This window comes from Bos javanicus, chromosome 1, assembly GCF_032452875.1.
Source record: "Bos javanicus breed banteng chromosome 1, ARS-OSU_banteng_1.0, whole genome shotgun sequence".
Taxonomy (NCBI): domain Eukaryota; kingdom Metazoa; phylum Chordata; class Mammalia; order Artiodactyla; family Bovidae; genus Bos; species Bos javanicus.
Genome location: NC_083868.1, coordinates 78090720 through 78117881, shown reverse-complemented (window position 1 = coordinate 78117881; position 27162 = coordinate 78090720). Strand labels below are relative to the sequence as shown.

The window sequence follows — 27162 nt, the reverse complement described above, 5'->3', positions numbered from 1 at the left end:
GACAGTTGTTTTTATTGAAGATAAGTACATTGTGGGGGTGAAAATTGTGGGGGTGAAAATTGTGAAGGTGAAAGAAAAGGATTACTGGTGGCCTAGATGATGAGGCTACATATTTGTACTGAAATTTGTACTGAAAGTAAAGCTGAAATCAATTGACAAGTTAAAGCAAATCCTTAAGAAAGAAAAGTGAAGTTTGTTACAGTAGCAATGGACTTATTGCTTCCATAGTGCAGTTCCACAATGCAACTCTATTAGCAAATAAGCAAAGAGGACAATTCGGTCTGCTAACATGTCCTTCATAGTATTAGACTGCTCAATGTGACCAACTTACGCAGGATAAGGAAATAATGTTCTGAATACCTCCCCTTCCTACTTCCCAATCTGGGATAAAAGTCATAGGACACATCCTGGTTTCCTCTGGTTTCTCTGCTTGCCAGATACGTGAGTTTAGCCAATTTTACAAATATTTCTGAAGCCATATGCTCATTTGTAAAATAGGGGATAGAACTAGTACTTCAAATTTAGAGGCCAGTTCTGAGAACTAAGGGCAACAAGGTATACAAAAGCATGCAGTATGATACATCGTGTACAACTATTTCTCCAAAAATATTTCCTAAAAGTCCTATGGCTGTCTGTCCCTGAATTTTAAAGCAATTGCCAGATATTTGGATATCATAGATCTTGTTCACTTTTTAATATAAATATAAAAATATATTTATAGTCATTTGATTTGTATCAGATATTAATAAAGATGTATTTTTAAAATAAAATTAGTCATATTATGTGCTTAGTTACTCAGTCATGTCCAACTCTTTGTGACCGCATGGACTGGAGCCCACCAGGCTTCTCTGTCCATGGGGATTCTCCAGGCAAAAATACTAGAGTGGATTGCCATGCAAGCCTCCAGAGGATCTTCCCAACCCAGGGATCGAACCCAGGGATTACATTACAGGTGGTTTCTTTATCATCTGAGCCAGCAGGGAAGCTCCTTATGTTAGAGGAAGCACACTGACTGAAACCGCCCACCCTGGCCAGGCACCACAGTAACCATTTGCATGAGTTGTTTTATGACAGGAGGTCCTGGTAAGGAACACAGGGCAATAAGCCACCACCAACCAGAAGAGTGCAGGACAGGTCAAAAGGAGACCCCACATGTCCGACCACCTCCCAGAATCCTTCTCTCTGGCATCCATCCTGGCTGAATAAGGCGTGTACCACCAGGAAGGACTCTGAGTCAGGATGATTGGCTAAAGACAACCCAGAAACTAATCCCATGACCATAAAACCCGAGACTTCGAGTAATGTGGCAGAGCTGTTCTCCGGGGTTCCCTTACCCTACTGCTCTCCACCCGGATGCCCTTTCCCAATAAAATCACTTGCTTTGTCAGCACATGTGTCTCCTTGGACAATTCATTTCTGAGTGTTAGACAAGAGCCCAGTTTTGTGCCCTGGAAGGGGTCCCCTTTCCTGCAACACTTACAACAAACTATAAGATGTTATAATAATCTCTTTATGCATTATATTATTAGTTGATTAATGACTATAATATATGATATTTATATATTAAATATATATTAACATTTTGATATCAAAATTATAGATTAAAACTTATTTAAAGTTATAAAACTTTTAAAAAATAAGTTGAAATGAATGTTTTAGTACAAAATTTAATGAAAATAAATGGAAAATTATGCAAAGATGACTAATGAGCTAAGCCAACTCCTTGGCTTTTAGTAAATGTCATAGAAAGCAGACAATTTACTCCCAGCTGCTAGGATCTCTGTTACCTAATTTTTGGAATAATGAATTTCTAAAATAAGGAAAAGACAAATATCTAAGAAGTAAACTATAAAATGATCAGTACAATTAAGCTGAATAACTAATCATGGATTATCAAAGACCAAACTTTATTTCATTTGTACAAACTTTCTGCAGCAGTAGCTATAGTGTAGGATAAGTGAAATTATTTGGAGCCCTGTGTAATCTAGAGTAACTGACAAACCCTGACTTGGCTTTTTTGTTTCTTTGGGCTTTTTTTTTAATCTCAATTTTTTGTTTTTGATGTGGTATGTTTTGTTTTATGGGTAAGATAGCGATAGTTATACCAACCATACAAAGTTTTTATTGAGCTTGAAATAATGTGTGTGAATAAGGCTTGTAATCTGTAAAATAGAATACAAAAACACTTGCCTTTCCCTTACTGTAACTTGAATAGCTTCACATCCATGAAGCGTTATATCATTAGAATTTGACCTGTTTTCTCATTCATTGTGAACACTCACCAAACATGCATGAAATAAGAACACTAAATGGAGTCCAAGTTCATTATATTGAGTGATGTTATCTCAAGATTCGGCTGGATGGATCACAAGCTGGAATCAAGATTGCCCTGAATAATATCAACAACCTCAGATATGCAAATGATACCATTCTACTGGCAGAAAGAGGAGAGAAACTAAAGGGCCTCTTGGTAAGTGTGAGAAAGAAGAGTGAAAAAGCCAGTTTAAAACCCAGTATACAAGAAACTAAGATCGTGGCATCTGGTCCCATTACTTCATGGCAAATAGATGGGGGAAAGGTAGAAACAATGACAGATTTTATTTTCTTGGGCTCCAAAATCACCGTGGATGATGCCTGCAGCCATGAAATTAAAAGATACTTGCTCCTTGGAAGAAAAGCTATGACAAACTTAGGCAGTGTATTAAAAAGCAGAGACATCACTTTGCTGACAAAGGTCTGTATAGTCAAAGCTATGGTTTTTCCAGTAGTCAAGTATGGATATGAGAGCTGGACCATAAAGAAGGATGAGTGCTGAAGAACTGATGCTTTTGAACTGTGGTGCTGGAGAAGACTCCTGAGAGTCCCTTGGACTGCAAGGAGATCAAACCAGTCCATCCTAAAGAAAACCAGTCCTGAATATTCAAAGGAAGGACTGATGCTGAATCTGAAGCATCAGATTGGCCACCTGATGTGAAGAACTGACATTGGAAAAGATCCTCATGCTTGGAAAGATTGAAGGCAGGAGGAGAAGGGGACAGCAGAGGGTGAGATGGTTATATAGCATCACTTGCTAGATGCAGATAGTGAAGGACAGGGAAGCCTGGCGTGCTGCAGTTCATGGGGTTGCAAAGAGTCAGACATGACTTAGCGACTGAATAACAACTTCAAAATCATCCTTGCAACTTCAATTATGTATTCCTTAGCGACTCTACTTGAACTAAATACAAAGAAGAAAAAAAATTTCAAAGTCTAATTTTCTCCCACTTCCCTTCCTGAAACCCTCCCTGACCAACCCCACTAGAAACACTATCTTTCTATTTTGAAGATGCTGACACTTTCTGCTTATATAATTCCTTTAATAACTGCTTATTCATCATTTTAAGTGTACATATCTTATTTACCTAACTAGACTATAAATCTCTGGAGGTTAGTCAAGTGTGTTTGCATCCTCCATAGGGTTTTCCTTGCCCACATTTATTAAATGAAATGAAGTTTGTGACACTAAAGATCTGAGTCTTGTCCCCTTCTCAATTTGAATCAATAGAGACAAGGCACCAAAACCCAAAATCCTTGTCTTTCTGAAGTGGAGGACTAATCCTCTTGTATTCCCAAGTGGCACAGTGGTAAAGAATCTGTATGCCAATGGTGGAGAGGAGACATAAGAGATGGGTGTTTGATCCCTGGATTGGAAAGATCTTCTGGAGGAGGAAATGGCAACCCACTCCAGTATTTTTTCCTCGGAAATTCTGTGGAGAGAGGAACCTGGGGGGCTAGAGTCCATGGGGTTGTAAAGAGTTGGATACAACTGAGCATGCAGGCAACCCTGTCAGTTCACTAGTTGCTAGCCTCCTCAACTAGTTCTTTTTAATTACTAAGTTTCAGTTCTTCAGCCTAGTCCACCGAATAGAATCCTCTACCCCCCTTTCAGTTATATTCTCTTCTAGTGAGGAAAGATTCTTTTACTGAGAAGGAGATTAAGTTGATCTACATAATAAACAGCCTAAGAAAATGGTATTATACTAGTTGCAAGATTAAGCAAAGTGGCTAAAATTATGTTGAGTGTTGCTCTGGTTTGCTTGTTTGGGGTTCATCTAAACTCCATATATGGATAAAAGCAAAAAATGAAACACCTTTAATTGTTTTCACCTGTTGAACTCTGCTAGTTGAACTTGACAAATCTTATGTTCTGATCCACATGGGTCTGTGTGTGCTTTAGAACTGTAATTAAAGGGGTGAGTGAAACTGAGGATCAATTAAAGTCTGAGAGTCTCAGGGTAGTTTGTTTAATAAGCAAGAATTTTGGCAACAGTAGTCTGTGGGCTCTCATGAGCCCAGAGAACTGGCAGTTGCAGTTTCAGTTCTTTCCTTTTTCACTCTTCCTGAGCTTTCCAAACCTCTCGTGGATATGTTGGTTAAATCTGAGAAAACAGATTCAGTGCCATATCTCACAAAGTGAAAAGAGAATTCACTCTAAGAAAATCAACATGAATATACACAACAGAAGAAAAGATTATGTACTAGGTATTTATTCTGATGTTGTATGTGCTAACCAAGAAATAGACCCTAATGTACAACAGAATATAACTACAAATTTTGTTGTAGATTTACAGTGTAGTACTATGTGCAATAAGTAATTATGCTATGTAAGAAAATTTACTAGCATGAAAAAATATTTTAACATATTTAAATAAAAACTCATCAATTGTTTATCAAATGATCCATTAAATGTTTTGTATACAGACATATGTGTGTATATATATATATATATACACATGTATATATGTACATATATGTATACATAAACAAGTGTGTTTGTATATATGCATACATATATATGTATATTTATGATCACACATTGTTGTTTAGTTGCTAAGTCATGTCTGACTCTTTGCAACCCATGGACTGTAGCCCGCCAGGCTCCTCTGTCCTTGGGATTTCCCGGGTAAGAATACTGGAGTGGGTTGCCATTTCCTTCTCTAGGGAATCTTCCCAACCCAGGGATCAAACCTGTGTATCCTGCTTGGCAGATACATTCTTTACCACTGAGCCACCTGGGAAGGCCATGGGTACATACGCATGCCTATATAATAAAATTTTCAAATTTTCTACAACTTGCACATTACTTTGTGTCCAGGAAATAAAAAAAAATCCTAGAAGGGAGGAGAATACATTACATACTTATTTCTAAAGATCTAATGTTGAGAACTCAGTATTGAAGAAAAGCATACCTTAATCAAAATTCCATAGACTCTCTGTTAATATCTGATTTACCCCCACCACCCCCCCCACCAAGAGAAAAAACCCTTGCCTAGGGCCAGGAGAAAGCGGAGAGGCCAGAGAGGGGAGGAGGAAGCTGCAGAGTGCTCATGTGTCCTGGTAAATGGAATCTGCCTGAGCATGCTGTGCTTAAGCTGCCAAACATCTCTCAAAGAAATATTGAGGAGCTGCTGCAACGGCTGATGAAATCAACCTGACCTATTCTTTTTGTCTGCCTGCCTCCTCCGCCTCCAGTACATTGTGCAAGAGAAAGTTTAAACCATCTTCCTGTCAGGTGGAACGAGAGGATAAGCACCAGGTGGCCATGCTCCTGGTCCTGGGGCTTGGGCAGCAGCTGCTGGGTAGAGGGCCAGGCCCTGCTTGGGGGCACATGCTGTCCCTGCACTGAGGGCTGGTTGGGCACAGTGCACTCACTTCCTGTGCCAAAGCCAGACTTTTGTGTTTGAGGAGCCAGATTCCTATTCTGTGGGGTTGAATGACTGTTAGGAATGCAAGGAACAAATTAATTATTTTGCAAAAGGAATTTTACCTGGCAAGTACAAGTCAGAAACTCTGTAGTGACTATAATGAAAGCTGGGACCTGTGGAAGAGCTATGGAATAGAAGAAGGTTACATCAATTCAATTGACCATGGATTGGGTATTTAATATGGCGAAGCACCTTCTAGGTATTATGAGACAAACAGGGACTCTGTCCTGCAGGACTTTCCAGTTTCTGCCTGGGAGACAGACATATAAACAGTTCATTGTTGTTGCTGTTAGTGAGTCGCTAAGTCATGTCTGGCTCTTTGTGACCCCATGAACTGCAGCACACCAGGCCTCCCTGTCCCTCACTCTCTCCTGGAGTTTGCCCAAGTTCATGTCCATTGAATTGATGATGCTACCCAACCACCTCATCCTCTGCCATCTCCTCTCTTTTTGCCTTTGATCTTTCCCAGCATTGGGGTCTTTTCCAATGAGTCAGCTATTTGCATCAGGTGGCCAAAATATTGTCACTTCAGCGTTAGCATCAGTCCTTCCAACGTGTATTCAGGGTTGATTTCCTTTAGGATTGAATGGTTTGAATGGTTTGATCTCCTTGTCATCCAAGGAACTCTCCAGAATCTTCTCCAGCACCACAGCTCATATGATTTGACAATGGTGAAGGGAAACCCTGCCATGAGTTTTAGGAATCCAGCTGGTCACCTGTTTCTCTAAGATCAATACAACTTAAATATAGACACTTGGTCTTATGCCTTCTTGTGTAGTAAGGCTGGTAAAAAGAATAATAGTAGATATAGGATGCCATAGATTCCTGGAGAAGTGGTCCTAATACTGGTTTAGCAACTGACTGAAATTTGTGGTTTAGGGAGAGCTACTACCTTGCACTGAATTTCAGTTTTTTCTCCAACTCCATTTGGTTCTCATATTTTCTTTTGGTCCTAAAAACAGAATATCTGTGGAAGTCAGTGAAGTGTAGCCATGTTAACAACTGAATCCTCCCAGCTGAAATCACAGAATAAATCATAGGTAAAAGACCATTATGGCCCTTGATTTCTTTCTTCTCTTTCTTGAACCTTATCTTTTTTATTCCTCACTGTAACCCCGTTCAAATCTGAGCTGTAATGAGTTTTTTTTCTATGTCATGTTCTCCAATGATCTTCACTAACATGCAGCCTGAAATAATAAAAATGATTCTGGAAGTGTACTCCCACAAGTAAACCAGAAAGTCAGAAGTTGGCTTGACAAAGCTGTCTCTCCCTTGACTTTCTATCCAGTTTCTTTCTGCTTGACTATGTGCTATCCATGTTGGTCTGCTTCTAGTCCAGCCCAACTCACTCTTGCTCACTAAGAGCATGCTGGTGAGTAAAGTATAGATCTGGTTTTTGGATTATTGATAGTCTAGCAGAAGAGCAATGACAAATAAGTTCACAAACAACCAAGTAATAAAGCAGAATAAGATCAGTGCCCTTTCTTTCTAGAAAAAGACAAAACTCTGTGGCGTTCAGAAGCTGAAGAGCACACATTCAACCTGAATAAGGTACTGATGTAGTGGAAAAGGAGCCATTCAAGCTGCACCTTCGTGGACAGAATTGTGTTTTAATAAGAATAGTGTGTAGAAATAAGGTAGGGCAGGCTGAACAACTTAACAATGATACAAAGGTATTTACATGGGGGAGGCATGCGTGAAGAATGGTACACCATTGACTTAGTGAAATAGTTGCTGATGCTAGATTATGGAAGACCTCAGATACCAGTGTTAAAAATATGGCCTATGTGGAAAGAGACAGAATATTTCAGATTAGAAATGTGATGAGATTAGGAACAAATAAACAAAACAAAAGAAACAAAAAACATGCATGGTAGAATAGCTCAGAGTACTTAAAAGAATTAAGTTAAGTATCTCTCTAAGTAAGAAATGATGACAACTATCCCTTATGATTATACAGTGGAAGTGAGAAATAGATTTAAGGGACTAGATCTGATAGATAGAGTGCCTGATGGACTATGGACTGAGGTTCGTGACATTGTACAGTAGACAGGGATCAAGACCATCCGCATGGAAAAGAAATGCAAAAAAGCAAAATGGCTGTCTGGGAAGACCTTACAAATAGCTATGAAAAGAAGAGAAGCGAAAAGCAAAGGAAAAAAGGAAAGATATAAGCATCTGAATGCAGAGTTCCAAAGAATAGCAAGAGATAAGAAAGCCTTCCTCAGCAATCAATGCAAAGAAATGAAGGAAAAAATGGAATGGGAAAGACTAGAGATCTCTTCAAAAAATTAGAGATACTAAGGGAACATTTCATGCAAAGATGGGCTCGATAAAGGACAGAAATGGTATGGACCTAACAGAAGCAGAAGATATTAAGAAGAGGTGGCAAGAATACACAGAAGAACTGTAAAAAAGATCTTCATGACCCAGATAATCATGAAGGTGTGATCACTCAGCTAGAGCCAGAAATCCTGGAATGTGAAGTCACGTGAGCCTTAGAAAGCATCACTACGAACAAAGCTAGTGGAGGTGATGGAATTCCAGCTGAGCTATTTCAAATCCTGAAAGATGATGCTGTGAAAGTGCTGCACTCAATACGCCAGCAAATTTGGAAAACTCACCAGTGAGCACTACTGGAAAAGGTCAGTTTTCATTCCAATCCCAAAGAAAGGCAATGCCAAAGAATGCTCAAACTACCACACAATTGCACTCATCTCACACACTAGTAAAGTAATGCTCAAAATTCTCCAAGCCAGGTTTCAGCAATACATGAACCGCAAACTTCCAGATGTTCAAGCTGGTTTTAGAAAAGGCAGAGGAACCAGAGATCAAGTTGCCAACATCCGCTGGATCATCGAAAAAGCAAGAGAGTTATAGGAAAACATCTATTTCTGCTTTATTGACTATGCCAAAGACTTTGACTGTGTGGATCACAATAAACTGTGGAAAATTCTGAAAGAGATGGGAATACCAGACCACCTGACCTGCCTCTTGAGAAATTTGTGTGCAGGTCAGGAAGCAACAGTTACAACTGGACATGGAACAGCAGACTGGTTCCAAATAGGAAAAGGAGTACATCAAGGCTGTATATTGTCACCCTGCTTATTTAAATTATATGCAGAGTACATCATGAGAAATGCTGGGCTGGAAGAAGCACAAGCTGGAATCAAGATTGCCAGGAGAAATCTCAATAACCTCAGATATGCAGATGACACCACAGAAAGTGAAGAGGAACTAAAAAACCTCTTGATGAAGGTGAAAGAAGAGAGTGAAAAAGTTGGCTTAAAACTCAACATTCAGAAAATGAAGATCATGGCATCTGGTCCCATCACTTCATGGGAAATATATGGGGAAAAAGTGGAAACAGTGTCAGACTTCATTTTCCACAGTTTATTGTGATCCACACATTCAAAGGCTTTGGCATAGTCAATAAAGCAGAAATAGATGTTTTTCCAGAACTCTCTTGCTTTTTTGATGATCCAGTGGATGTTGGCAATTAGATTTCTGGTTCCTCTGCCTTTTCTAAAACCTGCTTGGACATCTGGAAGTTCGCAGTTCATGTATTGCTGAAGCCTGGCTTGGAGAATTTTGAGTATTTCTTTACTAGCGTGTGAGATGAGTGCAATTGTGTGGTAGTTTGAGCATTCTTTGGCATTGCCTTTCTTTGGGATTGGAATGAAAACCGACCTTTTCCAGTCCTGTGGCCACTGGTGAGTTTTCCAAATTTGCTGGCGTATTGAGTGCAGCACTTTCACAGCATCATCTTTCAGGATTTGAAATAGCTCAACTGGAATTCCATCACCTCCACTAGCTTTGTTCGTAGTGATGCTTTCTAAGGCCCACTTGACTTCACATTCCAGGATGTTTGGCTCTAGGTCAGTGATCACACCATCATGATTATCTGGGTCGTGAAGTTCTTTGTATTCTTGCCACCTCTTCTTAATATCTTCTGCTTCTGTTAGGTCCATACCATTTTTGTCCTTTATGGAGCCCATCTTTTCATGAAATGTTCCCTTGGTATCTCTAATTTTTTGAAGAGATCTCTAGTCTTTCCCATTCCATTGTTTTCCTCTATTTCTTTGCATTGATTGCTAAGGAAGGCTTTCTTATCTCTCCTTGCTATTCTTTGGAACTCTGCATTCAGATGCTTATACTTTTCCTTTTCTCCTTTGCTTTTAGCTTCTCTTCTTTTCACAGCTATTTGTAAACTGAGACAGATCGTGCAGAAGCACGGTGGAGAGGGGCTACCGCACGTCCAAGGTCAGGGGCAGTGACAGAGAGTGCCAGGCTGTGACGGCGCAGGAGTGGTGGAGAGGAGCTATCCCATGTCTGAGGTCAGGGCTGGCGGCTGAGATGAGCTACCCCATGTCTGCGGTTAGGGGTGGCAGCCCAGAGGAGTGACCCCACATCCAATGAGCAATGGCTGCATGGGCACGGGAGGGCCAAGAGGAGCTATTCCACATTCAAGGTCAGGAGGGGCGAGCTCATCCAAGGTAAGGAGCAGCCATGAAGAGATATCCTAAGTCCAAGGTGAGAGAAACCCAAGTAAGACGGTAGGTTTTGCGAGAGGGCATCAGAGGGCAGACACACTGAAACCGTACTCACAGAAAACTAGCCAATCTGATCTCATGGACCACAGCCTTGTCTAACTCAATGAAACTAAGCCATGCTGTGTGGGGCAACCCAAGACGGATGGGTCATGGTGGAGAGGTATGACAGAATGTGGTCCACTGGAGAACGGAATGGCAAACCACTTCAGTATTCTTGCCTTGAGAACCCCATGAACAGTAGGAAAAGGCAAAATGATAGGATACTGAAAGAGGAACTCCCCAGGTCGGTAAATGCCCAATATGCTACTGGAGATCAGTGGAGAAATAACTCCAGAAAGAATGAAGGGATGGAGCCAAAGCAAAAAGAATACCCAGCTGTGGATGTAACTGGTGATAGAAGCAAGGTCCAATGTTGTAAAGAGCAATATTGCATAGGAACCTGGAATGTTAGGTCCATGAATCAAGGCAAATTGGAAGCGGTCAAACAGGAGATGGCAAGAGTGAACATCGACATTCTAGGAATCAGCAAATTAAAATAGACTGGAATGGGTGAATTTAACTCAGATGACCACTATATCTGCTACTGTGGGCAGGAATCCCTTAGAAGAAATGGAGTAGCCATCATGGTCAACAAAAGAGTCTGAAATGCAGTACTTGGATGCAATCTCAAAAACAGAATGATCTCTGTTCATCTCCAAGCAAACCATTCAATATCATGGTAATCCAAGCCTATGCCCCAATCAGTAATGCTGAAGAAGCTGAAGTTGAATGGTTCTATGAAGACCTACAAGACCTTTTAGAACTAAGACACAAAAAAGATGTCCTTTTCATTATAGGGGACTGGAATGCCAAAGTAGGAAGTCAAGAAACACCTGGAGTAACAGGCAAATTTGGCCTTGGAGTATGGAATGAAGCAGGGCAAAGGCTAATAGAGTTTTGCCAAGAGAATGCACTGGTCATAGCAAACACCCTCTTCCAAAAACACAAGAGAAGACTCTACACATGGACATCATCAGATGGTCAACACCAAAATCAGACTGATTATATTCTTTGCAGCCAAAGATGGAGACGCTCTATACAGTCAGAAAAAACAAGACTGGGAGCTGACTGTGCCTCAGATAATGAACTCTTTGTTGCCAAATTCAGACTTAAATTGAAGAAAGTAGGGAAAACCACTAGACCATTCAGGTATGACCTACATCAAATCCCTTATGACTATACAGTGGAAGTGAGAAATAAGTTTAAGGGACTAGATCTGACAGACAGAGTGCCTGATGAACTATGGACAGAGGTTCGTGACATTGTACAGAAGACAGGGATCAAGACCATCATGGTGTGTGAGAGAGGTGGTCAGTGAAAACTGAGTAAAGAAGAAAGAGGAAAAATGGCTTCTCCCTGAAACCTCCCTTGAACTCTGGTGGGTGGGTCTGACCAGCACTAGCACAGATTTGTGGGTTTCTTGGACACATCCCAAAGCCCCAACTGTTGGTTTGGATCAGAGTGTGACCACAAGAATCTGCTCTCGGCCAGAGTAAACTCCAGAGGCTAGAGGTCAACTCTGCTTCAGAGATGGAGTGGAGTGGAAGATTCATCAGTTCATCTTGCTCTCTCTTCAATATGGTCAAGTCCCAGTTGTAAAATTGCAAAGTTGAAAGCACAGTTTCATTCGTATACATATGAATAATGTATCTATAAGTGCTTTGCAAATTATAGGTTATTGTTGTTGCAGATAGTATAAAGAAGAATCATATTAAAATGATAAATTGCTCAGAAAAAATAAATTCTTAGCAATAAGTCTGTTGGGCCCTCGTTTGTTAGTTGAGATGACCAAGAGGAGAGCAGCTTGCTGACAGAGCCAGAGTAGTGCTCAAATCTCTGGCCTTTCAATCAGGTCCTCTTTCATTTTTTGGACAAGTGAACTCCTCTCCCCACCCTTGATATTTTGCAATCTGTTTAACACATCATATTTAGCAGAGAAAGGTGTCATTTTTCTTCTTCATGTTCAATTCTAGGCTTGAAGGCATTTTGCAAAAGTTGCCAGCAAGTTGGAGAATGGTAAAGAGTTGAAGGAACATCAGAAGAACTGAATTTCATTCCATGATCTGGATTGAGGATGTCATATAATAACACCTTTTCTGGGTGCTGTGTGAGATGAGGAGATCCAGGGGGCTCTGTACTCCAGCACTTCACTTCCCCATTGGGGAGACAGATGTTGGCAAGCAGCTAAGGCAGAGCTGGAAGAGCGAACTGCCAGAGAAGAAGAAACTAGCAATATTTTTGGTTTTGTTCACTTCCTGAATGGATAAAAACCTGGAAACTCTGATGTTTGGCCCCTCCTGCGACATGCTACGAGAGGAAAAGGTCAACTTTAGGCAGACATGGGCAAAGTGCCAGGCATTCTAGAGTCGTTTATTTGAAAAAAGCAGAACAAACCAATGTTAGACTCCAGGAGCCTCAACAGTAGACTCCAGGAAGTGTCCTCTGACCCAGTACACCCAGCAAGAAGCTATTGGGTTTTTGGATCACTGCCAAACTGTGAGATGAACCCGATAGGCTTCCTAAATAACAGCATGGCCTCAGCCTCCGGCCTGACTTCATGCTATTCCAGTCGTGTGACCTGTCTGCTCCACTGATCTAAGATAACACTTACCAAAGCCTGCCTTGGAATCAAGTTACCTGTGTGTGTGTCTGCTTCTGCCACCAGAGGAGAGAGCAGTGACCAGACATCACTCAACTGTGTCCCCCAGAGCCCATGGTCCAGGCCCTGAAGCTCCATAGTGCCCAGTAAGTGTACAGGGTTGGATGGAATTTTGGCAGGCCTCTTCATTTTTCATTGTTAAAAACCTATTGCTCTCCACTACTACTACTACTACTACTACTACTAAGTCGCTTCAGTCATGTCTGACTCTGTGCCGACCCCACAGACGGCAGCCCACCAGGCTTCCCCGTCCCCGGGATTCTCCAGGCAAGAACACTGGAGTGGGTTGCCATTTCCTTCTCCAATTGCTCTCCACTGATGCCCTGCAAATAGGTTCATCAGTACCGTCTTTCTAGATTCCATACATATGCATTAATATACAATATTTGTTTTTCTCTTTCTGATTTACTTCACTGTGCATAATAGTCTCTAGGTTCATCCATCTCATTAGAACTGATACAAATGCTGACATAGAGAACAGACTTAAGGGATAGGGGGAAGTAGAGGATGGGATGAATGGAGAGAATAGCATGGAAATATATACACTACCATATGTAAAGCAGATAGCCAGTGGGAATTTGCTGTATGACTCAGGGAGCTCAAACTAGGGCTCTGTGACAACCTAGAGAATTGGGATGGGGTGGGATGTGGGAGGGAGGTTTAAGAAGGAGGGGCCATGTATACACTCATGGCTATTTTATGTTTATGTATATCAGAAACCAGCACAATATTGTAAAGCAACTATCTTTCAATTAAAAATAAATAAATAAATAAAAACTTATTGTTCTTCTCACCCCATTTGAGAAGAAAATACACATTGTGTTGGAAGTCTTGGATGATTTCAGAGACCAGGACTTTAAAAGGAATGCAGTACGAAATTTACTCCCTGTGGCACTCCATACCACTCCTATCCCCTTCTACTCCTATGTTTCTGAAGGTGGTTAGACAGGTTAATACATGTTATTATTTTAGTTCTTTCTTTGTTTGATTCTGTTATTTTTTTAGATAAATTCAAGCATAAAATCCCTTTGGGTTCAATTTTTTTCTTTACTGATCCTTGGCAAAATAAGATATAAATTAGTCAGACATTGTTCTAAATGTAAAAAGATTTATTTGTTTAAAAAGGAGTGGAGTAGAGACTTCCGTGGTGGTCCAGTGGTTAAGACTCTGTGCTTCCAATGCAACTGGCACAGTTTTGATCCCTGGTCAGGGAACTAAGATCCCACATGCCACATGGTGGGCTAAATAGTAAAAAGTTAAAAAAAAAAAAAAGAGAGAGCAGAGAATACAGTCCAGTCCAGTATACACTGGAGTTTACAGTCCAAGACACTTGCTCCTTGGAAGAAAAGCTATGACCAACCTAGACAGCATATTAAAAAGCAGAGACATTACTTTGCCAACAAAGGTCCATCTAGAAATGGCTATGATTTTTGCAGTAGTCACGTGTGGATGTGAGGGTTGGACTATGAAGAAAGCTGAGCACTGAAAAATTGATGTTTTTGAACTGTGGTGTTGGAGAAGACTCTTGAGAGTCCCTTGGCCTGGAAGGAGATCAAACAAGTCCATCCTAAAGGAGATCAGTCCTTAATATTCATTGGAAGGACTGATGCCTAAACTGAAGCTCCAATACTTTGGCCACCTGATGTGAATAACTGACTCCTTGGAAAAGACCCTGATGCTTGGAAAGATTGAAGGCAGTAGGAGAAGGGAACGACAGAGGATGAGATGGTTGGATGGCATCACTGACTCGATGGCCATGAGTCTGAGCAAGCTCTGGGAGTTGGTGATGGACAGGGAAGCCTGGCATGCTGCAGTCCATGGGGTCACAAAGAGGTGGACAAGACTGAGTGACTGAAATGATACAGTCTATGGAATTACAGTCCCTGGAATTCTCCAGGCCAGAATACTGGTGTGGGTAGCATATCCCTTCTCCAGTGGATCTTTCTGACCCAGGAATCGAATCAAGGTCTCCTGTATTGCAGGCAGATTCTTTACCAGCTGGGCTACCAGGGAAACCCAAGAGAAAGAGCACTGCATTATTACTGAATGAGAATAATCATTCATTAACAAGTTCTTACCTTCCAAACTCTGGACTGAAAGTCTCTTATGAACATGGAGATATGTATCGTTTGTTAGAACCCTGAAGTGAACTTTGTTAATCTTGATTGACAGATAAGGATGCTAAAAAGTCCTCCAACTAACAGAACCCATAAGAAAATCAGAATCCCAATTCAGACTGACCTTCTTTTATACTTCTCTGCTCCTTCCATCCACTGTGAGCAAAGCACTTAAGATCTTTGGGTCTCAGTTTGACTATAATATGGAATTGATAATACTTCATGGCATTGATGAAAAATTAAAATCATATGTATAAAATAGCAATGACTTTGGAAGCCTGAAAGAACTAAGCAAATCAAAGAAATTATCACATTATTAAATAGCAGTGTGGGAACTTCCCTGGTGAGCCAGAGGTTAAGAATTTACTTTCCAATGCAGGGGGTGCATGTTCCATCCCTGGTCAGTGAGCTAAGATGCTGCTGCTAAGTTGCTTCAGTCGTGTCCGACTCTATGCGACCCTATGGATGCATAGGTGGGCCTGGCAGCCCACCAGCCTCCTCTGTCCTTGGGATTCTCCAGGCAAGAACACCGGAGTGGGTTACCATTTCCTTCTCCAAGATCCCACATGCCTTGCAGCCAAAAAACCAAAACATACAACTATAGCATGGGAATCTGAGCCTTTTCTCCTTGCACTGCTTGTCATCCATTGATTTTTGAAAACATGGTAATATTTAAGATCTATTTTGCAGAGAAACCTGTTTTACAATGATGTTAAACTTTTTGTAAATGAAAACTATACATTTTGTTTGCATTTCTTCAAAATCAGTTGGAAGTTTTTGATTTAAGTGCTTTTGGATAAATATAATTATTGAAAATCAAGTTAATAAACAGGAAGATGTTGAGATTTATCCATATAAAAGCAAGAGTGAAACAAAACAAATTAAATGATGAAAGTTCAAACAGTGTAAAAAATTTAATTTTGAAATTATGTAATTGTGCTTTAAAGTATGTAAACTTGTAGAAAGAATTTTAATAAAACTGTTTATTTAGATAAATTTGTACTGTTTAAAAATGGAATAAAATAGAGAGGGTCTTTTTTTGTAGTATATAAGTTTGGTGAAACTTTCAAATGAATGAAAAAAGAGATAACTTATTTAATGAGCCTTGACTTGTAAAAATATTTATCAAAGAAAGATATTCTAAATAGAGGTAAAACATAGTATAGGAGATATTTGGGCTGAAATATTTACACATTTTTTATATAAAATATATTATAATAGAAAATATCTTCCATTTTACAAACTTTTCACTGTTTATCAAATATTTCAACTGCTATGAAGAGAATATTTACTCCATTAAAACTATGCCTATAGAGAAGATTCAGTTGAAAATGACAATTTCAAATTTATTAATTTTAAAATGCAATTTTCAAGAAATATTTGTCAAATGTCTGAACAAATTAAAATAATATATTGAAGAATGCATTCTTCAAAAAGCATTGGTGTCAAGACTTTTAGAAACAGATGTAACTAAGAAAATTAGCAAAGTTTGCGAACATAATATAAAAAATGGTCATTCAGTTGGATTGTTAATTTCAGATAATTAATATGAAGACTTTTTTCCAGCTTTAATGTATATGGATATATGTTACTTAAAATTTTTAGTGAAAAAAAATTTCAGTTTTCTTTTTGAATATGTTTTGAGTAGTAGGTGCATCACTGTGATATAATATTTTATGGACTGATAAAGATTTTTAAAATGCTTATAATTAATTTTAATTTCCCCTTTTATTCTTGAAATTACCCTGGATTGAACATATTTTATGATTACCCTAGATATAGCAGAGGAATTTCTCCATATTGCTGCTTCACATACAGGTCAAAGACTAGAGACAAAACACAATTTCATTTTTAAAAGTACAGGAAAGAGACTATCAATATTTTTTTTAAGTACTAAAATGATTATGCTAGGTAATAGAGATTATGAATTTGTTTTTCTTCTCTAATTTTCATTTTAAAACTTGACATCAAGTTATTTTTACAAGGAGTGGTTATGCTAGAGAAAAAGATATGAGCAGAAAGTGTTTAGAATTTCCTGGAGAAAGAAGGCACTGGGTCAGGATGGCTTCCTCTGCCAAGAGGACTCTGAGGGCAGCAACAGTAAAGAGGCAGGCACACCATGCCAGCTTCCTCCACGTGCCTCTCCTGCATTTGTCAAAGCATCAGCTGGTCAAGATGTTCTTCTGTCCTTGCCCTCTAGACCCAGCCAAGGTAGTACTGACAAATAAGGTCAGATTTGGGGGCCGAGGTGAGTGAGGCACTTTATATTTATATCCATAGTCACACACTCCTGTGTATGTTCCGGTGACTTCAGGGGACTTTCCACAGCCACGGGTGTCCTGTGTCTGGTGTGAGGTAACTGCCTGGCCCACTTAGTGAAGGGGTGGGTTCCAGGGCTTATGCATTGAGGTGTACATGATATCTTTCTCAATAACATGTATCTGTCTTCTGTATTATCTGTTCACTATAAAAATAATTTATAGATAGGATTTTTTGGTAGGGTGTTTTATTTTCCTCTCTCTGTGACTGGTAGGTCTAAGATTAAGGATGTATAAAATATATGACTTCATGACTTTCAGGGATATGGCTGGGGCTTTTCCAGGTGATCACTCTAATTAATTTAACTAGGGGGACTACATATCACACAAATAAAATAGAAGAGTGCTTGGCACAAAATCAGTACTAGATAAGTATTGGTTATTGCTTTTGACATTTTATGGAAGAACGAAGTTTCTAGAAGCAAGAGTTTCAGTGGAGAGAAGAAGATGCTGAGGGACAGTATGAAAAGCAAGATTTAACAGTGTAGGATACAAGTCAAGCCCATATTTTGTAGAAGGGACTGGCTGAGACTCTAGGAATAAAATGGTGAAGAAAATTCCTGCCCTAAAAGAATTCACAATCAGATGACGACATTTAACTGAGCTAAATCAGTGTAATGTCTCTCATTTCATGCAAAATTCTAGCTATACTTGTATGTAGTTTCTGATATGTGTGTTTAAAGCAGCTAAAAAAAAATGCTGACCAAAATTTAACCGGTTGAGGGAATGGTGGATGTCTTATCAGTTATTCAGAGAACGGCATCTGCCTCATGGACTCTTTTTTTCCTACCTAATATTCTCTAGCACAAAGAAATGGCTTAAATGAAAAAGAAGTGTTTTTTCCTATTTATTTTTTGTTAACAGAATTTGCTTCTGTTGGGTTTGCAGGAGCAAAGGTGACTCCCAATCTTCAATAATATTCAAACGGTTATCTGTCACTGGTTTAAGACAACACTTTTGCCAATAATTGGTTTGGAGTGGCATGCAACCCTCTTTGGGCTACTAAAAGTAAGGGGAAATTACTTAAAGTATTGGGAATACTAAATACTAAAAGTATTGGGAAATTTCAAATGAAGGAGTTTTAGGATGAAAATTAATATGACAAATCCTTTGACATCACCTTGGAAACAATAATTTGCTCTGTGGCCTCAAGCTGAATGCTTTATCATTCTAGGTCTCAATTTCCCTATCATATTTTTCATTCTTTCCCTGTCTAGTCAACAGGATTATGGTTAATATTATTGAAGTTAATGAATGTTAACATGATTTTGAATTGTAAATGCCAATATGTAAATAATTACTGTTAATTATAAGCCTGGCATGCTATAGTTCACGGGGTCACAAAGAGTTGGACACGACTTAGCAACTGAACAACAACGATACATTACTTTGAAATCTTTAGATTAAAACAGGTATACAAATAAGGTGGCACAGTGGTAAACAATCTGCCTGCTGATCCAGGAGATGCAAGAGATGTAGGTTTGATTCCTGGGTTGGAAAGATTCCCTGGAGTAAGAAATGGCAACCCACTCCAGTATTCTTCAGTATTGCAGTATTCTGCAATAAATGTATTTTTTCATATTTCCTTGAATAAATATGAGAACATTTCTCTAGAGAAGTGAAAATTATCTTCTATGTTGTAGCATACACATGACTCTAAACTTTATTAAATGCTATTAAATTCTTCTCCAAAGTAATTGTGTCAATTTGCAAACCCACTTACACAACACGGTAATTCCTTTACACTTTCTGTTTCACTCTTCGGTATGGTGCATGCATGCTAACTCACCTCAGTCATGTCTGATTCTGCAACCCTATGGACTATAGCCTGCCAGGCTCCTCTGCCACAGAATTCTTTAAGCAAGAATACTGGAGTGGGTTGCCATGCCCTCCTCCAGGGGATTTTCCCACCCAGGGATCGAATCTGCATCTCCATTGGCAAGCAGGTTCTTTACCACTAGCGCCACTTGGGAAGCCCCTTTGGCATTATGGAACTTGTTAATTTTGTCACTATGATGGTAGGGGAATTGAAAGTTACTGTTTAATTTGCAGTTCTCTTTTTAGAAATCAGAATAGCTGAAAATAGGTATGATGGCAATCAAAAGAATTCATGATAACAGTGATTACATAATTGAGGTTTATTTTTCTCACATAAGAAGTTGCTAGCATTGCTTTTGCAGATCATTAACGTAATCAAGAAGATTAGGCCCAGCCATCTTTCTGTTGCATTATCCTAAGTATGTTGTCTTTTCTTATTCATGCTTATGATACCGTGGTTGCAAGATGATTGCCATGATATCACTCCAATATTTAGTAGTAAAGGGGAGAGGCAAAGAGAAGGCTCATATACTCTCCTGTTGAATCTGTTCCCACTTATCAGCAAAGAAAAGATCCCTAAATCCTCTCTCCAACAGACTTCTTACATAATTTTTGCACAGAACTGTGTGAATTAGCCAACATTACCACGTTGTTCTTGGAGCTTTCAATAAGCTAAAAAGAGATAAGAATATACCCCTCATATTTTTTTCTTGTCTCAAATTGTCTTAACTTTTCAAGGATCTCTATTCTTTATATGCCTTTTAGAATTAACTTGTCATATTTAATTTTAAGATTCCTATGAGATTTTTATTAGAATTGCATTTTTTAAATTGGGGATGAATTTAAAACTTTATAATGTTGTAAACAGCAAGTTGTGGATCCTACATTTTAAATTCGCTGTGACAATCTCTGCCTTTTAATTGAAATGTTTAGTCCCTTTACATTAGTATAATGACTGATATAATTGTGTTTAAGACTACTATCTTAGTAATCTGTTCTTGATTTTCTCCTAATATTTCCTTGCTTTCTTTAGGGTGAATAAATTCTGTACTATAAATACATTATCATTATTTTGGCACTGTAAGAAATGTTAAAGATGATTTCTATGAGAGAAAAGGAAATTAAACCAGATGGAAGTCCAGATCTTCAGAAAAGAATGGAAAGTATCAGAAAGGTAAATATCTTAAAAAAAATGAAATATCTCTCTCTCTCTCTCTCTCTCTCTCTCTATATATATATATATATATATATATATATATATATCTTAAAAAACACAAAGTGTGCTTACTCTCATTTATGGAAAAATCCTCTACTTCCAGCCACTCTACCAAGCATGAAAATAAGGGTGACTCTCTTTTATCCTAGAAAAGACTTTATTAATAGTGTTTTTATACCTTAAGCTATTAGATTTCAAAAGCTGATTTTGCAGCTTTTATTGCTTGTTCTACTTGTTAAGAAGTTTTGAATTTCTATATCCATCTTGGCCAGAAGCATAAATATATCACTCACTTTCAATATTGTGAAGTTACTATTTGATTTATAATTTATTCTGAAGCATGTTTTTTAGTTTACTAATGGATTGAGGAGTTTGATGTTTCTGAAATTGATTTAAAATTTTATTGCTTTGTGTATTATATTAAATACTTGACTTTTAAAAGAGTTACTCTGTGGTTGACATTACTGAGACACAGTATGTAGATGTGGAGCTTCTGCCTATCATTTATTCTACAAGGATATAATCTGCTTAAAAATGTAGCCAATATAGGACCAAGAAATAGAGAAAGAACAGGTCTCATTATTCTAGCCCTTAAATTAAGTTGCTTCTAATGTTGTAAGACTTTCCAGTTACATAAGTCTATTATTTCCCTTCTAATCTCAGGTCAGTTTGTGCTGATTTTTGTTGTTGTTGTTGTGTAACCTAATTGATAGAGGAAGCGAAGAATTCACTTTGAGGAATATTGAGCTTGCGTTGTGCTGGAATATAACACAGTTCAGTGTAAAGGAGTGAATTCAGAATAAAATATCCAGAAAGAGAATCATCATGCTGTGGGGTTTGCCAGCCATAATCATGTGTAGTAGCTAGTGCTACAATTAAGTAGCACTAGCTTCAGAAGTCAATGGCACCCCACTCCAGTTCTCTTGCCTGGAAAATCCCATGGACGGAGGAGCTTGGTAGGCTGCAGTCCATGGGGTCGCTAAGAGTCGGGCACGACAGAGAGACTTCACTTTCAGTTTTCACTTTCATGCATTGGAGAAGGAAATGGCAACCCACGCCAGTATTCTTGCCTGGAGAATCCCAGGGACGGGGAGCCTGGTGAGCTGCCGTCTATGAGGTCGCACAGAGTTGGACAAGACTGAAGCAACTTTGGCAGAGCTTCAGAAGTATTAAATCCATTGTATGTGTCAACCTGACTGGCTCCTAAGCTGCTCCGATGTTTGGCTAAACAAAGCATCTGGGTATTTCTGTGAGGGTATTTATGATGATGCTAGCATTTGAATCTGTAAAATCAGTAAAGCAGATTGCCTTCTCACTGTGAGATGGCATCATCCAATCCTCTGAGAGCATGAATAGAACAAAAGGTAGAAAAAGGGAGAATGTGCCCCCTTTTCTGCTTGACTGATTGAGCTGAGACATGGGTTTTCTCCTACTCTCAGACTAGTACTTACACCATTGTCTCTCCTTGTTCTCAGACCTTCAGACTTGAACTAGCAGTCTCTATAATGCTTTGTTTTATTAAACTTCACAGATACTGCATTTTTTAAAACTTGAAGGTTTGTGGCAACTCTGCATCAAGCAAATCTATGGATGCCAGTTTTTTTCAACAGTGTTTGCTCACTTTGTGTCTGAGTCACGTTTTAATATTGTCACAAGATTTCAAACATTTTCATCATTATATTTGTTATGATGATCAGTGATCTTACTACTATGGCTCACTAAAGGCTCAGAGGATGTTTCGCAATTTTTAGCAATAAAGTATTTTTAATTAAGATATGTTCATGTCTTTAGCCATAATGTTACCAGACATTTAATAGACTGAAATATAGTATAACCATAACTCATATCCATTGGAACACCAAAAAATTTGTGAGATCCACTTTATTGAAGTGGTCTGGAACTGAGCCCATAACATCTCCAAGATATGCCTGTATATATTCATATACACATATATGTGTATATATATATACACACACACACACACACACATATCTTCTTGGTTCTAGTACTCATGATCTTAAAAACCTTGACTAATACAATTCCCTTCTGCTATTTTATAGAATTGGAAATTATGTACTATTCTATCACTTTAATTACTCAAGACCTTTCATTCTAAGCAAAATTCCTTCCTAAAATGTCTCTCTTGGGCACTGTTTTTTTGTCCCTGGACCAAATCCCAATGTGTGCTTGTGTGTGTTTGGATGGGGGTGTTCCCACACAACACCAAGCAGTTCTCAGACACCAGCAGGTGACACCACTGGTGATTACGCTCCATCTTCAGCCCCTGTCCCTCCTTGGAGGTCAGAGGTAGGAAGGAAAGTTTCAACTTTTTAATCACACATTTGGTTGTCTTGGCAATCAACCCCCATCCTTACTTAGATGCTTTCTAAAATTCACCTCATTGACATAGCAAAAGACAACTTGATTGCTCCTAAGGGTTTTGGGGGCTTTGTGCCAGAAACTGGGATGAAGACCAGATGTATATTTCTTATTATAAATCATAGTATCACAGCCACTATTCATATTCTGAGGTCCATGCTACATTGTTTACAGCTTGGTATCACCAAAAAGAATAGATAGTACTCTGGATTTGGTGACTGTTTGCCTGGCCGTTGCCAATATTTAGCAAACAGAATTGGCTCTGCCATAGTTACCAGGAAGTCAGTGCCTGTGCGTATCCATCTAAGACTATAGTGTCTATACCTAAGCATGCATATGCCAAACCATGCCTTGGTGTTTGCCACCTGCAGCATTTCCTGGAACAGCCATATCGTGTAAGATCATTTTTAATTATCCCTTACATTTTTTCAAGGAAAAGCCAGAGAATCAAAAGCTGTCTGCCAGAATACTTTTTTTTTTTTTTAATAAGAATTTAAGAAGAATGAACCCTTGAGCAAGTCACTTCAAGTTAGTTTAAATAGGCCAAGCAGCCTCTGCAGAGGATTTTCTAGGCACCACCTCCTAACCATTCCCGGACTGTGTACTGTCAGTAGCCAATCTTTCTATAATTGCTTAAGGATCCCATAAAATTATATCAACTAGTCTTTTCAATAGCCCTCTAAAGTAGGAGATATTTCCCTCATTTTGCCAATGATTAAGCTACAGATAAGAAGGAAATGGCAACCCACTCCAGTACTCTTGCCTAGAAAATCCCATGGACGGAGGAGCCTGTGTACAGTGCAGCCTGTGCAGGCTACTGTCCATGGGGTCGCAAAGAGTTGGACATGATTGAGTGACTTCACTTTCAAGAAAGATTAAGTTATTTCTCTTCAGTTATATTGTTTATTGGTTTCTGAGCTCAGGCTTTCCTCTGTTGCACTTGATATGCTTATTTTTGTTGTTTGATCACTCAGTCATGTCTGACTCTTTGGAACCCCATGGACTGCAGCATACCAGGCTTCCCTGTCCACCATCTCCTGGAGCTTGCTCAAACTCATGTTCATTGATTTCGTGTTGCCACTGAACCATCTTGCCCTTTGTTATCCCCTTCTTCTGCCCTCAATCTTTCCCAGCATCAGGGTCTTTTCTAACGAGTCAGCTCTTTGTATCAGGTGGCTAAAGTATGGTTACATACTATTTTGACTCTGACACATTGTTTGGATTTGGTTGAATTATTCCTTCTAGGTAAATTACTGCAACAGCAAACCCAAATCTCAGGAATTAACAGAAAAGTGGGAAAATTGAGATGAGAAGCAAGTAATTTTTACAAGGTTATTCAATTAGTAAATGATGAAGTTGGAAGCCACATAACAGTCTGTTTATTCTCAACCACTGTGGACACTGTATGGTGAGAGAGAACCATGCAAATAACTCTCTAAGATGATTCGTCCTGAAAATGTGTCAAAAAGGCATTGCATAATTCCACATTCCCTCTTTTTTCCTCTATTCTGGCTGAAGTGAGAGGACTTTGAGACCACAGAGACTGGGAGAGGTACAAGATAGAAGCAGAGGTTCCTGAATGACGACACAGAAGACACCCAGCCTTGAATTCCTATAGAAGGAGAAATAAGCTTGATTTCTTACTTCAGTTTTCTCACTATTTAAATAAGGATGCATGCGTGCATGCTCAGTCTTGTCAAACTCCTTGGGACCCCACCAGCTTCTCTGTCCATTGCCCCTACAAGAGTACTGGAGTGGGTTGCCATTTCCTCCTCCAGGGAAACTCCCTGATCCAGAGATCAAATTCCTGTCTTCTGGTCTCCTGCATTGGCAAGTGGATTCTTTACCACTGTGCTACTTGGGAAGCCCCAAATAAGGATATTATCTAATTGACGGGGCTATTCTAATCAGTGTTAAGCACAATCATTTTTATATTATTAATAAAAAGCTTAAAATTCTTAATATGTCACTTAAGACTATTCTATCTAACTCTGATATATTTTAATAAATGTATTTTCCAAGACCCTGAGTTTTCAACATATGGGATTATTTGCTAGCCTTGAAACATTTTAATATTTTCTGACTTTATTTATGGTTGTTTTACTTACTTGAAATGCCTCACTCTTTTTTTCTTTATTTGAAATCATTCTCAAATTATTAAGGCCCATTTTAGGCACTATCCACTTAATGAAATTTTTCCAAGTGTACTGGTTAGGATTGATATATATTTCTCCAGTGTTTCTATAGCATCTGTTTTTTCACTGTTAGCAAAACTCTTAAAACACTGCCATATCACTGATGACAGTACTTTTACTATATTTATTTATATTTAACTATTTTTTGAAATAAATATTATTTTAATTCCAGTCATATAATTTTAGACAGACTTAATCACTCAGTCTTTTCCTGAAGAAGACCATGCTGAGTTCTTCAGATTTCTAGTCTGCTATTCCCACTCTGGTTTCTCTCCCAAATGACATGGATGTATGATTGGGGAAAAGTAATTTAAGAAGTCTCATGACTGTTGGAGTGATAACAACTCAGTATTATCTTGTATACTCTTGCTGACCTGGTCAGTGAAATCAGATGGTTTGTGCTGCTCATTGAACTGCCTTAACAAAGTATTACAAATAGGTATGATGTAACAAAACTTTATTCTTATCTAGGTCTGGTACCTGGAAATCTGAAACAAAGGTGTCAGCAGAGTCATGCTCCTTCTGAAACCTATAGGGGAGAATCCTTCCTTGCTTTGTCCTGGCTTATGGTGCCAGCCCTAGATCCTTGTTATTCCTTGGCTTGGGACTGCATTGCTCCAGTCTCTGCCTCTGTCATCACATGGTATTCTCTCTGTATGAGGATACCAATCATAGTAAACTAAGACCCACCCTAATGATTTTATCTTAACTTGAGTAAATCTGCATAGACCTTTTTTTCAAATAAGACCATATTTATAGATATTGGAGGTTAGGAATTCAATATATCTTTTTAGGGAGAACAAAATTCAACCTGTAACAGTAATCATTATGAAATACACCCAGAACATTCAAGAGAAAGGTCTACTATTCAGGAGAAAGGAGTTTCCTAGAGTCTTATCAAAACTGAGGAAAGGGAATTCCTTCCATCTCAGGCCCTTTGAGCCTTCTGCTTCACCTAAGAGAAAAAACAATAAAACATGTTCAACAGGAGTAATGGCTTTCAGAGAATAGACTGGAAATGCTGTAGCCAGGAAAGGCAGTTGGGGACAAAGGGGAACAAGCTATTCTCCTGGAGAAACATTTGTGAAGGTCACAGTCCCAAGACACAGGCTTACTAAAAGACTGAGATTTTAATCAGAGGATTAAGGAACAGTCCCCCTTCTCACACACTTTGTCACGACACCAATAGGGCTCCAGTATAATAACAGTGGATTACAACTTAAAAAGCTACCAGACACAGACTCCCTCTAAAGAGGAATACTTGAGGAAGCCCAAAGTCTAAAGAGGAGACAAAAACAAGGACACTAAAAGAATCTGAATCTTCTGGCACTTACTGTTACAGCAAACATTAAACCTAACGCAACTCCTAGCCAGATTAACATAAATCCGTACACTAAAGGCCTATTTATCTCAGTGTCTATTGCCCAATAAACATATCCAGCTTTTAGAGCATGCCGAAAGTAAGAATAAACACATGCTGAAGAGACAATCATCTTCAGAGCCATCCTCAGAATTTAGATATTGGAATTAGAACATACGAAAAAGAAAATAACCATGATTAATATGTTAGGAGTTCTAAGGAAAAAGTAAACAAAATGCATGGACAGATGGGTAACATAAGCAGAGAGATGAACACACTAAGGACCAAAGGAATTTCTAGAAATAAAAAACACTGTACCAGAAATGAAGAATGCCTTTTGGCTCATCAATAAACTTGAAACTGCTCAGGAATAAGTTAGTTTCAAGAGAGGCAAACAGAAACCTCCCAAAATTGAATTCAAAGGTAAAGAGGAATACAAAAGACAGCGAGAAGAAAGAAAGAGTGAGGGAGGGAGGGAAGGCAGGAAGGAAGGATGAAGGAAAGAAAAGCAAGCAAGGAAGAAAGGAAATAGCAGAACCACCAAAACAGTGGGACACTGTCTTGAATACCAGGAGGAAAAAAAGAGAGAATAAAAAAGGAAAAATAATGTGAATAATGACTGTTGGTCTTTAGTAGTGCAGTCATGTCCGACTCTTTGCCACCCCGTGGACTACAGCATGCCAGGCTTCCTTGTCCTTCACTATGTCCCGGAGTTTAGTCGATGCTATCCAATCATCTCATCTTCTGTGGCCCCCTTCTCTTCC

At 38.9% G+C, this 27162-nt stretch overlaps 1 pseudogene; it reads right to left on the bottom strand.

Annotated features, from left to right (window-relative positions):
* LOC133252733 (abasic site processing protein HMCES-like) overlaps positions 1–26543 on the bottom strand; it is a 145592-nt pseudogene extending 119049 nt beyond the window's left edge.
* Positions 26544–27162: the final 619 nt, after the last annotated feature.